The 17319-nt window shown below is 37.1% G+C and overlaps 2 long non-coding RNA genes across 6 annotated transcripts in view; one reads left to right on the forward strand and one right to left on the reverse strand.

Annotated features, from left to right (window-relative positions):
• LOC135303024 (uncharacterized) overlaps nucleotides 1-17319 on the forward strand; it is a 313352-nt gene that overhangs the window by 63773 nt on the left and 232260 nt on the right. The window lies entirely within an intron of this gene.
• The window catches only part of LOC135303023 (uncharacterized), a 37258-nt gene continuing 30420 nt past the window's right edge, over nucleotides 10482-17319 (reverse strand). For all 3 annotated transcript variants that reach the window (XR_010364561.1, XR_010364559.1, XR_010364560.1), the window contains one exon: nucleotides 10482-12776. This is a non-coding gene — a long non-coding RNA (uncharacterized LOC135303023). The remainder of the gene's footprint in view (nucleotides 12777-17319) is intronic.

Raw genomic sequence — 17319 nt, forward strand, 5'->3', positions numbered from 1 at the left:
TCAGTGTTAGGGCCTTATTTTTTCTAAAATCTGCTAAACACTTTGTTCCTTATATTTTCCCTAAGTGAAAATTTTAGTTGTTCAGTTGTGAAAGTGAAAGGAGAAATGGTGGCACTCAGATGAAAACTAAGTTTTGAACCATTTGCTCCATTATTCAGATGAATGGTATGAGGAATATGAAGAGCCAGTACCAGCAGAAGAAATAGGAACCTCTACTGGACATTAAGATGCTAATATGTCTGGGAAAAAACTGATATTGTTGCACTCTTTCTGTTAATTATACATTAATTCCCAATACTTGGCTTGATACTTTTCCTTCTCATTAATTTTATCAAGAAGAAGTAATGCCTTTAAATGGCATCAAAAACTAATTGAGAACTACATGAACAATTTGGGTATAACCAATCTACATAGGCAATAAACATACTCATTCATGTATGAATCACTGTAATGGTGAGCTACTTTGAACACTAAAGATCAAAATTCCTAGGAAAAAGGAGTGAGAGCTGCTATTAAAATCATCGTTTAACAATCAAGCAATGCAAGAAAGAAGAGAGTATCACACTTCACAGTAAGTTTAATGGAAGAACACATTTGAACGTACCAGCTGATGGACAACTCCTCCTTCTTACCAGTTTTCCTTTTCTACACCATCCATATAACTAGACGTTCTTATGACGCAAATTTCTGCACGTTTATATTTTCAGTTACAAAATATGGAATTCTATATTTTATTATGTTATTGTAATAGTTTTCTTAGAAATTTTAGTATTCTGACCTAAGAATGTTTGACTTTTCTTAAACTTAAAAATTTAGTGAAATGTAAGAGAGAGGTTTTAGTCCATATGTATTGTTCAAAATCAGGAAACATTTTTCCAGTTTGAATGAGTGAAGTCAAAAGTAATCTTCCTTCTCTAGTAAATCAGTCTAACTCTGTTTATGAGATCTGAAGGGCTGATTCAAGATGAGAAATCCTCGTATTTCAAATAGAGTGAATAAATGGCAGGAAACTGATAAGTCTGAAAGTGTGAGGTATAATCCCAGATTATTGTTATCCCATGACAGTGATGGAGAAGAGACATCCAGAAAAACATAGGTGCCAAAGGAAGAAATGCTGGCAAATAACTGAGAACCAAACGACTGTCATTTATAGCTGAAGAAAGTGGTTAGGCTTTTGGGACCTTCCTGTCATGGAAGCAACAAATCCCCTTGTAGACATGACCCAGTAAGACAGAGGAGATGGAAAACTGACGATCTGTCCCTTGTGGCTTCAAAAGAATCCAAAGAATGTTTGGTAGCAGCACAGTGTTTAATCTTTGTTTGCCTTCAAAATTCCAGTTCTGGTCATTGCATTTAGCCCAACTAAATTACTTACATGTTTTCAATTGGCAAAAGTTATTCTTCACTTCCTTTTAATTTAATTACAGAATTTCTCTGTTGTGGAAAACCTATTTGGGAGGGTCTTTTTGTGCCAAAAGTGGCAGTATTTCAGGTGAAACTGAATTTCATCACTTCAAAATACTTCTGAATCTTTGTGAATTACAGCCCCACACAGACATAGCAATAAAAGAAAAATAAACCAATTTAAAATTAATGTTGACTGCATTTTGAGTGCACAAAAAAGGCACAGTTACAGCTGTCTTTTTATTATCTAGCAACTTCTGAGGAACCTATTACATATTTGATTCTAATATTCAGTTGTTTTTTTCATTAAGTTCATTGCTGTTAATGACTTTGGATCATATACCTCAGAATTTTGTTGTGGTTTTATTTCCTTCCATTGGCCATTCATTTTCAGAGTCACATATCCAGCTATTACTGTGGTGGCCACACCTCAGGTATTAATACTCAACTTCTTAGTATGACATTGGCAGAATGGCATTTTTAAATTTATATTATGAATCTGGAAAATGTATACAGTGCTGAAGTCTATTAGCACAGACAAAAGCCTTGTTTGAATCCTAAGGTGGGCTTATTGTACTCAGGATGAGCAAATGGTTTTACGGGAATCCAGGACCACACAAACTGATTGTCTCCTACCCTGCTACACCAATACCAGGCATTTGAAAAGAGGACACTGAAATGGCCAGAAACTTTTCATGTGGTATCATCCTGAGACCTCCTGATTGCTGGCAGGATGGTGGATTTAGATTCACTATGTAGAACTGCACCACTCAAATAATGAGTGCCTGATGGAGTACTAGGATACCACTGCATTTGTTCAGTAGCAGTTGAAGCATGAATTCTACAGGCATTTTTTGGGAGTCAAACATCTTCAGGTTTATAAATTTTTATTTCTTTCAATTTTTTTGCAAAGAAACATGAACTGTCTGAGCCAAATCTCTTATGTCCTGCCTGTCCAGCAGGTTCTGTCACAGACCTATTTCTGTCTCCAGCTTACTGTCTCACTTGCCCATTTTTGTTACTCTGGCTGAGCTATCTTCCTCATGCTTATCCTTCCCACCTTCATCCTTCACCATTTGCCTGTGTCTTTTCCACATAAAAATCTCCCGTTTCTGGTCAGCTCCCCCTGTTCACAGCCTGGGTGTACATGTGAGGCTGCCCTTAATTGTCACTGTGTTTCCCAGCCCTGAGGGTGCAGCAGGCCCTGCTGTCCCTGCCCACTGACCAGGGCCCCGTGTCAGCCCATCCATCACTGATCAGACCCTGCCCCAGTGATGCCACAGCAGGGCCTGTCTCCAGCTCCCCACGGTGCTGTTCTGCCTGGCCATGGGCCCTGAGCTGTGCCCATGCATGGCCCCACATCCTGGTATGGCCCCAGAGAGGTGCCTGGTGCTGGGGCTGAGACCACCCTGGACGCAGCCCTGCCTTGAGCTGTGCCTTGGGGAGCCCCTTCACCACCATGGAGCTGCTGGACCCCACTCCATTCCAGCTGCACTGATTTCCACATAGGAGTGTCATGGGAACCCCATTTAAAAGGCTAACTTCTTTTCAGCCCGCAGCTGCTGCACGTCCAGTGCAGGCAGAGCTTTTAGGAAACATTTTCCAACCAGCAAATATCTACTTTGGTTTAATGAACTAATTGTGTTCTCTGAATTATTTTTCATTTGGACGAGGAATGTGTTTTGAAGACTTAGGAATAGGACATACTGCATCACAGCAAGGCAACACTTCAGCATCTTAAATAGCAAAGGAATTTATCACTTTGGACATGAAAAGATTTTTCGATTTTCTCCCCCTCACTTGCCCTCAGAAATTGCTGAGCTGTTTTGACTGAAAATTCCCCAAATAGCTCAAGTAGCAGATAACTACATAGAAGGCTTGTAACTATAATTAGGAAAAAAAAAAAAAAAACCAAAAAAAAACCCAAAAAAAAACCCCCACCACTGAACTGGAAGTTAGAATTTGGCAAAGTTATAACAAATTGCAACTAACTGGAAAGGGTCAAAACAACTGGAAGAATATAGGTGGTGCTCATTGCCACACCTATAATACATGCAGCTTATTTTTCTTAAGCTAAATTCATCCATTGACAAATTTATGAGCTGCTGAGTGTTGTGTCTGGGCTTCAGAACACTTTGAATTAATACAGGAAAGCCTCTTTTACACCAAGCATGAGGCTTGTTTGAAATGCTGGCTATAACGCATTTTCCAAAAATTGTTTAAAACAATATAGCCCTATAAACACTGGCTAACCATACTTGGACTTGCCTCTCTCCCTTTTATGAAAAGTGTCTCAAATAGTTTGCTAGTATAACCTTACAGTATGTATGATGTTCAGAGGTAAAAGAAATTAGAGTATATTTTTGAAAATTAGATTTTTTTTTTAAATTTTTTTTTTGGAAAAAACCTCTGGGAGTTGAAGCCTGAAACTTCAGATTTTATGAAAGTTACTTTTGCTCTGATGATTCACTGCAGTCACAGAACCAGAGTATGAAAATTAATGCTTCTTGTCTCTCTCATTTTCCTCTTATCCCTGGGTACCATGACTCTGTACTTCCCTTTCTTCTCCAACTCATGGATCTGTTCCTCCTGAATTGCCTCTTGTACAGCTCCGTTTTGTGTCAATTAGGATAGCTTGAATGTTGTAGACTGGCCATTCATATCTTCCATGAAGAAGGGAGAAAATTCTTGGTGTTAAACCAGTTAGTAAAAAATTAATAGTGTCCACTCTATTTGAAGGGAAGTATGTGTGTACAGGTTGGTGACAGCTATGTTTCATAACTCTTTAGGCAGAAGGGCACATATCTGTTTAAAATTGACACAGATTCATGTTATTCTACCTCTAGCTGCCTCACACTTGAACGTAGCCCAAACAGCTTGTTGTCTGTTGCAGTCTGGTGCAGGGCCACAAATGAGAAGAGATATTCTGTTGTACCATGGACTAATTTAGCCAGAAAAATGTCCATATGCTAGTGGTTTTAAGCATAGGTGGAAGACCAGCACTTTTCTAGGTCTGATTTCTCTGGGAAATCTTGTCTGCAAACAATTTTGCAGACAAGATTGTGAATTTTCCCAGCTGACTATATTCACTCTGTTTTCAAAAACACCCTTGCTCCACTGATGGTGTACAGAATCTGACTGATTATGTCTGAAGGACTGAGCGCTGTAAACAGAGAAAGGGAAAGGTAGGAGTCTGCTAAAGTTAAAAGCTAATGAAAGCAATGTGAGAGGGTGTTATGGCCTTCCACAAACACTGAGCCACTGAAGAGGCAATGGAAGGGATTAGTTGTGCAGCAGAGCAGTTTTGCCTGAGGTATGCCAGATGTCTGAACTGCAGTGGAGGACAAAGAACAACATTCAGAACTCACTGGGTTATTGAGAGTATCCTTCAGACTTTGCTGCTTCCCACTACTTTGTGGAGAGAGGAGTAAATAGGATGACTTATTCACTTAATGTCATCCTCAGTATAACCCCAAACCAAAGTGTATTATTATTGTTATTATTATCCAAGACTAAAATCCTTCCTCTAGGAAATACTGAAATGCTTATTTTTTTTCTTACAAGGAATGCTATGTTAATTAGTGTGGTAGAAGCATATTTCTTTGGTGCATTGATTTAGGTATGAAAATATTAATATCCCCCAAAGTCTCAACTTTGGTGGTCTCAGTCTTTTTTCTGTCCCCATCAAATGTGGACAATTATATTTTGAGAGCATTTGTTGGGAGTAGGTTACACAGGAATAATACTGTACCAGAGATTCAAGCAAGATCTTCTGAAAACTTGCTCAAATGGCATGGCTGACGTAAGTGAGCAAAAAACTGGGACTACTGACTAGTGGAAACTGCGGTACTTTCACAGATGAAATGGATTTAGCTGACAATCACTGCTTTAGACTATTTCCCTTTTTTTTGGTTAAAAGATATAAACTTGCTACTCTATTTTGTTAGTAGTAGGTTACTTTACAAAATAAATGCCAAAAAAGCAAATACAGAAACAGAAGACAGGCTTGGCCTTTTAGTTGTCATTCAAACCTTTAAAAATGGGCTGTTCCTGTTGCACTACAGGAAAAAGTTTTAACGGGCTTTTATGACATAAAGCAGAAAAATGCAGGTGCAGCTTTTATCTGTCCATAAAAGGCCAAAACTATCTCTTTGGTCAATGGGAAGCATTCATAATGAATTCAGTGACGTGCAGAAGAATTTTTATTTGTATCTTAGGAATGCATAACTAGAAATATTATGAGCAATTCCTTGACAGTTCCTATTCTGCTTAGAAAATATGCTAACAATTTTTACAGTCACTTTGTAATACCTTCCTGGATGCCTCGAACAGAAATACATGCAGGACCAAATATTTGTTCTGTTGTATTGCTCATGCATACTGTTTTACTATCAAAATTTTATTAATGAGTTTTATGTTACTTATTTCTATTCTAAGCACACAATTTTTGAAACTTTTGCTCAGAGATTTAAAAACTATTAAGAGTTTTCAAATTAGTATCAGTGTATATTTTCAGCCTGGAAATGACTTCCTTTTAGAAATTTATTCTCTACTCTCTGTAACCATTAACCATTAAGAACAAAATTAAAATCAACAAATTAGCCTGCTCTGCATCTTCATTAACAAAGAACATGCAGATACTCATATGTGTAAACTTTGTAGGATTCCAAATTTTCTCTTAGAAATCTCTTTCCCTTTCTTGCAGAAGAACTCACCTGAAAACTCATATCATTCCTCCATCAGAACAGAGACTGTGTGAGCACTGATTTAATTGGAAGCAAGTCCATTAACATCAGCAAAAATTAGCAGTCTGACATTTCTTCCTATCGTGAAGAGCATTTCTTGGTAGTTCTATAGCTGGTCTGATTTTTGTTCGGTTTCAGTAATGAATAGGCAAAGATATTTTATCCTAGTTGTTCAAATAAATCATACTCAGAAAGAGGGTTCTGCAGTAGTTAACATTGTTCACAGTCATGTCCATAAAAGTGCAAACTGTGCTGCACCATGGTGTGATCTTCCTTGATTGTTTAAGGGTTGGTTAGAAAGGACCTATGGTCTCTTTCCTTTGTGGGAAGGAAATTTCTACCCTTTCATACTACTGTCTTGGGACCTCTGCTGCTATCATTCCTACTGTATTGAAACTATTTTTTCTGAATGATTATTGAAGATGTTTCTAGATTTCTTGCCCAAGGACATCTTAGCTAAAGAAATGTTTTTTGTTTGGTTGTCTTTTATTAATTTCTCCTTCTTAAATAATAGACTCTAGAATATAACAGATATAATGCTATGTTAATTTTCCCTCTGAAGTACATTTCTCACTGCTTCAAGCTAGTTTACTGTATACCCTGTCTTTTCATGTCAGTAAGAAAGAAAAAAAAAAGAGAATGTGACAGACTGACCCTGGCTAGATGCCATGTGCCCACCAAAGCTTATCACTTCCCTCATCAGCTGCACAAGGGAGAAAAAATACAGCAAAAGCCTTGTGGGGTGAGATAAGGACATTGAGAGATCACTCATCAGTTATTGTCACAGGCAAAATTGCTTCAACTAGGGGACGATTAATTTAATTTATTGCCAATCAAACAAGAGTAGAGTATTGAGACAATAAAAGCCAACATTTAAACACTTTCCTTCCACACCTTTCCTCCACCACTCCCTTCTTCCTGGGCTCAGCTTCAGTCATAATTCCTATAACTCCTTCCCTGCAGTGGCACAGATGGACAGAGAATGGGAGTTGAGGTCAGTTCATCACTGTCTTCCTCCTGCCGGTCCAGTGTGGGGTCCCTTTCATGGAAGACAATCTTCCATTAACTTCTTAACCTGAGTCCTGCCATGAAGCTTAACATGAGACTGTAGTTCCTGAGGAACTGCTGCAGTGTGGGTCCCTCCCATGTCCTTTAGGAACAGACTGCTCCAGCATGGATCTCCCACAGGGGTCATGAGTCCTGCCAGAAATCCTGCTGTAGCATAAGCTCCTCTCTTAACACATTCACAGTTTCTTCCAGATGCCTGTTCCAGCAGGCTCCCCTTCTTAAATATGTTTTCCCTGAGGCACTAGCACCATTTCTCATGGGCTCAGCAGCCGGTCCATCTTGGAGGTGGTTGGTATAGGCTCTATGTTTCATAGGGGAAGTTTCTAGCAACTTCTCACAGAAGCCACCCCTGCAGCCCTCCCACTACCAAAACCTTGCTATGCAAACCTAATATAGACAACTAAAGTAAGCATGAAATGTGCCCATCTCTCTTCTCCTCACAATAGTCCACACTGAAGTGTGTTCACTCCACAGAAAGCCACCTAGAAAGAAGAAGGTGCTATGACTGTAACAGTAGTATCACCAACCATTCTTTTTTAACATAGTCTAGTTCAAGAATATGAAAATTTAGGGTCAGTCATTTAATAACTTTGGCTGCTGCACACCTCTGCTGGATAAAGAAAAAGTTCATGGAAAAAAACTTAATAGACAACTGATTTGACAGAATGACTTTGGGACGATGTAATGACTGAAGATGTGAGGAACAGAACCTTAATTTCTTTTCAGGTGGAAAAGTCTGAAACAGCATAAGAGCAATACATTGATCCATGTCCATAAAATTCTAGAAGAATGTGTGTGCATATGTTTTGTAATATAAGGTAGCTTGGACATGGGAAGATTAATTAAAATGGCAGGAGGAAGGAAAGTTTAGCTGTAAAATCAAGTAAGGTAAATGAAAGCATGTAAACTCTAAATAGAAGAGTCATAACTAAAAATATAAGGGACAGAGTTAATTGTAGGCACCTTCACTCTGATTAGAGCCTAAATATGTCTGGATTTGTGGGAAAACTGATACAAAGAAAAGGACATGGGTATGTACATCTATTTTAGTTAGTCTTCTCTCTCAGTTCCTTTTCAAATTCCTATGAAGAAATTCTTCCTCTGACTATTTGTCTCTATGTTTTTACATCCTTGAAGAGTTAAAATCCCAAGGTGGAGTGTTATGTGTGTGGAGCTCTAGGAGCAAGTGCATTTCCTCTTTGTTAGACAGCCTGTGAGCAGGATGGAACCTTGGCCCTCACAAATAGGGAATCCATATTTCAGTCTGGAATTACCTAGAAACTCTCTAGTTGAATGAAAAATAGATGGTTTTTAGGATTGTGAGACAGTCTGATGCCATGTATGCCATTTCCCATTGAAAACACAGGATATTTCTGGGATATGGCATGTGTTCAGTAAATTTTCTCTGAAGGGCTTGAAAACTGGAGCTGTTCTCCAAGTGTATGTAAAGAGACCCCTGCCAAAATCCTGTATCTGGATGTTGTTCAGACCTTGCAGGCAGTAATGAACCTCTGAGTCAGTAAAGTAGATTCCAACACATGGGACTGAGTACTGTCTCTATCATGAACCTTCTGCTATGTGTGTCTGTGTAGATCTGTAACTGACCCAGTTATGAAGTGACATATTTGCACTTAAACAGAATAATTGCTTTCTGTTTGCTACTGATATTACCTGCTGTCCACTTTCTTATATGATGTCTTTTTTCTAGAGGCAAGTAATTTCCTCATTCTTTGCCTAACCACGTCATACAGGTGGATTTTATTCATGTAGTAGGGAAAGCTTTCCCTATTCACATGGCAGGGAAATCTCTTGCTTTCCTTTACCATTGGGAGTTTCTCTGAGTGCATCAAACAGAAAAGTGTTACTACTTAGAAACAACCTTGCTGGAAAAGCACAGGTTGGTTAAGCTTGTGTTAGAACAAGTCAGTCTTACATTTTCTGAAAACTTCTTAGGCTTACTTTCATCCATCATGCTTTAAGCATTTTCAAAAACCCCACTAACTGGAAATGCAAGGTGGTTAATGGGAAGAGCTTTATGAAACAAGCAGTTTTTATAGTCCTATAGCAGCCAAAACAATGCCCAGATTTATTTACGTTTTATTTCAATATTCAGTCATGAATTTGTGTTTGATTTGTGTCAATACTGCCTGAGAACAGAGTGTCATCACAACAGGTCATACAGGCCTAGACTTGTGCTTTTCTGTTAAGCTGTTGTGACTGGGCTGGTACAAGTCCACGCACCTGATATTATTCCCTTACTAGTTGTCTTTCTAAAAATATTGGAACATATTATGGAAAAATTACTGATACACTAAAGTGTTGCTTAGAACAGGAGAGTCTTTATATCAAATCACTACCAATTATTCATAATGACTGTAATTTTCCATTAATAACTTTGATTCTGAAATCCTCTTATGTGTTAAATGAGTTTGTATTTGGTGGAATTACCCAGAATCACATCACTTTTTTTTTCCCCACTCAGACTATGTAAAACTTCCCTTTAGTAAGGAATGTAAGAGCAAGCCTTAATTATTTGCATTTCAGAAATTTAAAAGAGATTAATATGATACAGACAGTTTAAAAGTTCATAAGATAAAGCTGGCGTCTCTTTTACCCAAGTGCCAATGTCTTCCTGAACTGTATAGTTTGGTCTATTCTGCTCCTTGTCTAGAGTTTGACTGGCCTAGTGAAATAACTTACAAGGCTTCTTGTACTGCATGTGCTTTGAGCTAGAAGGCAATACTTTTGTGGTATTCCAGAACTAAATTCACAAGTGCCTCAGTCAAGTTTACAATAATTGACAATTGTATGAATTAAAACAACTTGGCCAAATTCACTACTGACTTAGAAAGAACCAAGGCAGTCTAGGGCTGCTACTAGCTGATAAAGCATGCATGTATACAAATGAAGGGAGAACTTGGGTTATGTTCAATAACAGTACTGCATGAACTAGTGAAGCAAAACGGAAATAAAAGATCTCTTTACCCAAAAAATATATTATTTCCAAACCAAAGTGTATACAACCTTTCCCCTTGGACAAATGAAGAGAAACCTAGCAGTCCCATCCTTTCAAAATTCTGGTTTTCCAGATCCAGCCTAGATCTGACTCAGTCAGCTGATCCAAGTAGTAGCTGGAATTCATGCACTGCAGCATATGGTGTGTGAAAGTAAGCTTTAGGCCTCTATACCTCTAAGAAAATATTATATATATACATATATATATATATATATATATATATATATATATATACATATATAAAAGAATACATCTACTGTTTAATGCTCTAGAACATAAAATGGCCCTCAGACAGAGTCAGGCAGAAAACCAGCTGTCATTACCACTTTCCATGCAGATGGGCACACTAAAGGGCTTTGTCTAATACCATGAATGATCAGGCAGGAGGTGCAGATATGACTCCAACTGTATTGCATCTTGGTCTGTTGAGCTGAGCCAGACTGAACTTCATCTCTCACAGCCTCCAGTAACATTTCAGTAAATGGTAGTTTTCAATACTTGCTGAGACTTTGCCAACTATTCTAATGCAGATTGCCTCACATCCCATGTAAAAGGCACATTGGTTGGACTCTGGATTTCTATGGCATGGAATTGTTCAGCTGTATCTGCTGTATCTGACTGTAACTATTTGTCTGGCCACACAGCGGAATGTGAAACCCTCTCATACAAACAACTAAGAAGTACATTTTATGGCTTTTTTCTCTAGAGTAGAAGGCTTTCTTGAGAACAGATTTAAATGATTGAGAACTAGACAAGAAGAATGGAAAAAAACCAGAGAGATTAAAAAAATTATAAGCTTTTGGAACTTCTGAGGTTTTCCTTTACAAGGGCATCTGTTTGAGGACATCTGTTTTTTAAAATCAAATTGTGGGGCTTGATTTTTTTGGGTTAAATAATAATGAATAGGCAACATTATAATCTGTCATATATTTGTCATATCTGTCTCAGAAAAATTTTGAAAAGCTGTGCCATACTAGCTATCACTACTTTAGAAATATCTGAAATCTAAGTATTTCAGGATATTTTTGTCACTAGCATGTGCTGAACATGTAGGAAAAGAAAGTTCCCAGATTAATATTTGCATTTTTATTAAAAATTCACATTTTTGTAATCAAATTTTGAAATGTCATGCATGATGCCAAGAATAGATCACTCTTCAGTCTACATCCTGCTCTGGAAACTCTTCTGCTACTGGCAGCTCATATAGGAACTTCATAAGGGCAGACATAACATTTCTGCTTCTTTGTCTGCAGATTTGCTGTAGCCTATTAGAAGAAGAGACTGCACTTTTTTTCCTGTTGAAGACTTTGCCTTTTTGTTGTTGCTTTTTCCTTTCCAAAGCTGGATGCTGTACAGTCACTTAAGTCTCATAGGTTATGGTTAAGTCTTCATTTTTGTACTCACATATTTATAGAACAAGTAGGGTAACATACCACATCAGGAGAACAAACCGTATGCCTTTCTTGCTGCCATCACAAATGCCACAATATGGTGTAACACATAGTTTTAAAAACAAATCTCTTAATGACAGGAAGAATAACTCGATGTAGCACAGAAGCTGCATGATCTTTGGACTTTTAGTGGTATGTCACAATTATAGAATATGTTGCCAAGGAAGCTCCACCGTGGCTTGCAAGCTTCCAAATTATTTGTTGTGTTTCTGAACTTAAAGCATAATTCAGCTCATGCTTCAAATAAAGACAGTCCTATTTAGGATATTAAAAATATATGGAGTTCAGCTAGAACTTTGCATCTGCATTGTTTCATGTAAACTTATCAAGCTTTAATCTATATCGTACATAGATGAAATGAGCAAATAGATTGCATTGTAATCTGATCTAAATAATCCATGGAGTTGAGGAAAAAGAAAATGAGGCCTATTTAGTAATCTTAGTGTTAATACTGTTGGACACAGCTCTGTCTGACACAGCTGGGAAATGTTCACAAATTGTTATTATTGCCAAGGGCTGAGTATTCCTTTGGTGATAAATTGAACATGAGTTCTTGTTTTTTCAATTCTTTTTAAAGTCTATTAGGCTGTCCTGCCTCTAAATGTTTGATCATAACAAAATATTGTGAAGGCATTCAAGTAAGAATAAAAATAAGATAGTTGCTTTCTCAGGAGGGACAAGAGGATACAATGTGCAGACAGCCACACCGGCAGTTAAGTGCCATCATGGTAGGTGTCATATCAAACACATTTAATTAGGATACATCAACATAATAAACAAAAGTCACTCATGTAAATCTAATCCTTAATCAGTAGCATTTCTAGAAATCTCTTCTGTGGTGACAGTCATACACTGAGGTGAACTGTAGCTTATATTCCATGTCCTGCTTTCACACATAAGCCTGCTGTAAAATTGGAGACAACCTGGGGGTCTAATGGCATCTTTATAATGTTTCACAACTGATGGAGATAAAGAAGTGTAAAGCCAAACTGGCCTTATTCTGTTAGCTAATTCTTTCTCTTGGCATGTCCATACTTGGTAGAAAGGCAATTGAGCTTCTTCAGGCAAAAGGTTAGAATTTGACACTCCTTGCTGTTTAAAAATAAGAAGTAAAAATAAAAGAGAGAAAATAAGATTTATTATGTTTTGAATCTGCTACTGGGTGTATTATTGCCATGTTGTTTTTCCTTTCCAATCAAAGTCCAACAGATTTTTATTTTTGTGTGGCTTACCACAAAAAGTAGTACTTTTTTATTTTCTTTATGGAAAGGGAACACAAAAATGAATCATTTTTAGAAACCTTTCAGTTAAAAATAGATATGTCCCAACCCTTTTTCTCTTCACAGTATGTGAAATCTGGTCAAAGTATAATATTTTTGCCTACTGTTACCTAGATTAAATTTCCCAGGGCAGACAGAATGTTGGAAGTCAGAAAAGGAGTATCCTCCTGCTGCTTCATAAACAATGTCACACCTAGCTGGGAAAGACAGAGCATTATAGGAATCCTGCTTTTAATGGTGTGTCCTTATTTCCCCTGTTTTTGCTTTCAGTACTGTTACTGGAAAGTTGCATGGACTATTACAGTGATCGTGGTATAAGGCAGGTATGTTTGAAGTGTGTACACATAACAATATTGTTAAACAAAACACCATGAGGAGGGAGAAAAAAATTGAAATTAGGAAAAAAAGAAATGGGGAAGGCTGTCTTTGGAAAAAAATCAAACAGCTATCCCTAAAATCAACATTGTCTCAATTCAGGAAAAAAACAATGTAGGTTCATGTCTCTAACCCCTCTCTTTCAAAGTACAAACTAATGCTGCAGTTTCTGATTTTTAGATCAATTGCATGACTGTTTTGACTAGGTTAGAAGGTAGCTTGAAAAGAGGAGTTGGGATTGATTCCATCATTTGTGTTGGCACCCAAAGAATTTGTCTAACCCCCAAAACATCTTACAGGAGAACAGCCTGTCACCCAAAACTGACATTTCTTTTGTGCACAGTGACACTAGAGGTGTGGTAGGAAATTATCTTCACATCTGTCCCATGTTGACTTGTTCCGAATGAAAACATGTTGTGCATTGCTAACACCACTGTATTAACAGCTGGCATTTCCTTGTGTCTAAGAAGAATTTTCTTGCTGTTCCCTGAATAACAGCTACTGAATTTAATGTTTAATGTAGTCAAACTATCAACTAAACAAAGATGTGATAAAATTAAGGACTGTGATTGATTTCTAGAACAAATGCTTTATGAATTTACTGAACATGAGTTATTAATGCCCTTGCCATATCTAACTGATGAACAGATTACAAAACTAGGAGGACTCTTGTGAATAAAATTTTCCAGTGAAAAAAATAAACAAAGTACTATTATAACTAATCTTCATTTGAGTTGCAGACTTTCGTTTAGAAACTAGAAAACAAACAGACATTTACAGTGAAAGTAAATCTGCTAGAACATTAGGTAATTCACTAGGTATTTATCCTCATTGCTTAATAGTTTAGCTCTGTTTCAAGTAACTAATAGATTTTGTATCTTTATTGAATATACCTAAAGAATGTCCAGTCACAATTTTATTGAAATACAGATAATCACACTCTGTGTCCAAGTATCTCTTTGATATCAAAGTATTGCTCTCAGTCTCTCTCCATATTTCTCTGGTCTTTCTTTATATTTTCCCTATATTTTAATTCTCTTATAACTGATTTTTTTTTTTACAGGGGCAGGGAGGGAGAAGAAGTGGGCAAAAAAACCTTAGTAATTTATCTAGGTTCATGCCCATATTCCAGAAATCCATAGAGTCTGATTTTAGGTATTATTTGAATTTCTAAATATAAAAATGTAAACCTGAAGACTGTGCAGATCCCTCTAAAATATCCAGCATAACAAGCTCTATAAAATCCAGGAACACAAGACTTTTAGGATCATAGTGTCACATTTTTAGAGCCTTCCTATCCCTTTAAGGCTTATGAAAGAATCCAGGACTTGCAAGGCACTAAGGCAGTATGCAATCATTTTCAGCTCTTCTTTCTCTGCTTCAGACAAGTTCATCATAAGGTCCAATGGCTATAACCAAAGAGCTCTCCTGTTTATGCTGGTTAAAACATGCACATGGACCAAGCAGAAATAGGCTCAAGGAGTTCATTCAGTTCATGCAAAGAAAGGATCAACTGTGCATTTCTAAATTCCAGATGAAACGTAAACTCTGAGCTATTTACCTGGGTGAAAGGGATGAGGGTAATGCTGCATTAAATAAAAGCTGATCAAGTTTTAATATTTCAGACTGGTGTTTTAGCCATTGTGCTTATCTGTTAATGTCTTGCATGCAGACTATAAATTAAAACATAAAACATCTTATGTCTGGTTTGTAAAACTTTGATACCAGTGATGAACATCATAGGGAGAAATTTCAGAATTTCATATCAACTTTGTTTGTTTATTTCTTTTGGATGCTGATAGAACCTGGCAGAGAAGCAGAATAAATGATGTTGATCATGGCACCTTTCTCAACAGATTGCTAGAAGCAAGATGCTTAAATCCAAGCAGATTTAAACTGATTCAGACAGAATTCAACTGATTCAGACAGTTGACTTTACAAGACCTGCTCTAATGAAAAATTAATCAACTGCTAGTATGACCACTTTATGGCACAGAAGCTGATTTGTGAAATTCCAGCAATGGCAGTCTCCTTGTGCTTTAGCTGAATTCTTGTTTCCCCAGTAAAGACAGAAGTTCTGTCATTTTCTGGGAAGGAATACATTAGGTAGCTCTATGCCTATGTCATTCAAACAATTCTGGGATATGTTCTACTAAGCATAAAATTGCATGTGGCTGGGATTCAGTCCAAAGCTTCTGCTAGTGTTTAATTTAACCATGCCTGTTCTATTCCTCTGTGCTTTGCACCATGCAAGCAGGAGCACATCTTCATGGCTTAAGAAAACTCACACTGGGTTATTTATTAGTTACTACTGCAGCCTCATCCTGACTGCAGTAGGGTCTTTTGAATACATGGAGGGAACGAGATACAAGTTCCTTCTTGATTCACTAAGCATATGCCAAAATGGCATCATTTTAAGATACATTCAGCAGGTTCCTGCTATCTCCAGAACTGCATTCAACTGAATAAACTTTTTTTGCTAGTACTCTATAACAGATGTTGTTTAATGCAACTGCAGAAGAGCACAGCTGTTCTACATTTGATTAAAAACTTTTTCCAGAAAGTCACAGAAAGTTTTGTACTTAGCTAAATTCCAGTCTTAATAAACAAGTTAAATAAAACCTCCTAGAAGCTCCTTCATATCTTGATGCACTCTCACTTGTCTCCAAATATTTCCCTCATCACACTCCTTTCAATGCAAAACAATAACAAAATTATGTTCTTGTTTATTAGGGCTGCCAGCACTTGGAATTGTTCAACAGTCACTGAATGCACATTAGCTATGAACTTTGAGGTAACAGGACCTGAAAAAAAATGGGGTTTTTTGTGTCGTTATTGCTCTTTGAGAAATTTGACATATGAAAAATTCACTGCTGGGAAACATTACTGTGGCTCAGCTGTTCTGCCTGTTTGCACAATCTAATTCTGCAGTAAACGTGAAAGATTTTAGTAGAAGAGAAGTAAATAACCGCATGTTTATGATTCAGTGTCATGTGGAGAAATGGTGTGGAGATTGCTTCCATGCTTTATCTGCTCCAGGGTGGCTTATTTGTGTTTCAAAACACTGAGATATCAAGTCTTCCAATACTCTGTCCAATAATCTTTTATTTTTGCACAGAAGAATAATTGCATAACAAAGTTTTTGGCATTTGCACTTCATTGATTTATGTAAACTGACTTAGAATATTTCCTTCTATCGCATACCAAGTTACCGCTAAGCATCTCTGTATGAGAGATGATTGACTCAAAAACCTTTGCTTAGATGAAGGAGTTATTTCCTTGAAAAAGAAACACTTGTCTTCTAGACTTAATACAAATTTGAATGTCCACTCAGTAGGAAATGTCAACATTTCATTGCTTGACTTAATTTCTTATCAAATCAAGTAAGTGAAATACAATTTTCCTTTTTGTTTGCAAAGAAACACTTCAACATATATATGCAAAAATAACAACACCTTATCATGTTTTTTATTTTTAAATTGAAATAACATATCCCAGTATTGACAGAGGAAAGTGTTTTGATTTGGTTTGTTGAACTAACTAGAAATACGTTTCATTTTCACACTGAAATGTGCTTTGGTGTTGTAAGTTATCTCCCTGGTATACAAATTGCTTCTCAAGAATGGAAGCATTACCATTCTACATTCTAAGGTGGCTTCCTAGACCTAGAAATTTTCTATGAAGCATTAAAGCACTTAGTTGAATAATTGCATTGTATTATGTAGGACTTGGTCAGAGCTATGTTTCATGTGTGTGAATGAGATATGTGAGCCTGGATTCTCAGGAAATATTGTATGCTGCAGTTAGTCTTATAATTTTAATCCTCTCTTCTTATTTTGATCTTTTTTCTGTGCTTGTTTAGTATTGTCTTTTCTATAAATTCAAAACTATTTCCAAAGTGTCTCCCTCCCTCTCTCTTCCTCTCACCCTCACCTTTTCCTTTCTTTCTTCCCTCCTTCCCTCCTTTGTTCCTTGCTAAA

This window comes from Passer domesticus, chromosome 6 (genome assembly GCF_036417665.1).
Source record: "Passer domesticus isolate bPasDom1 chromosome 6, bPasDom1.hap1, whole genome shotgun sequence".
NCBI lineage: Eukaryota > Metazoa > Chordata > Aves > Passeriformes > Passeridae > Passer > Passer domesticus.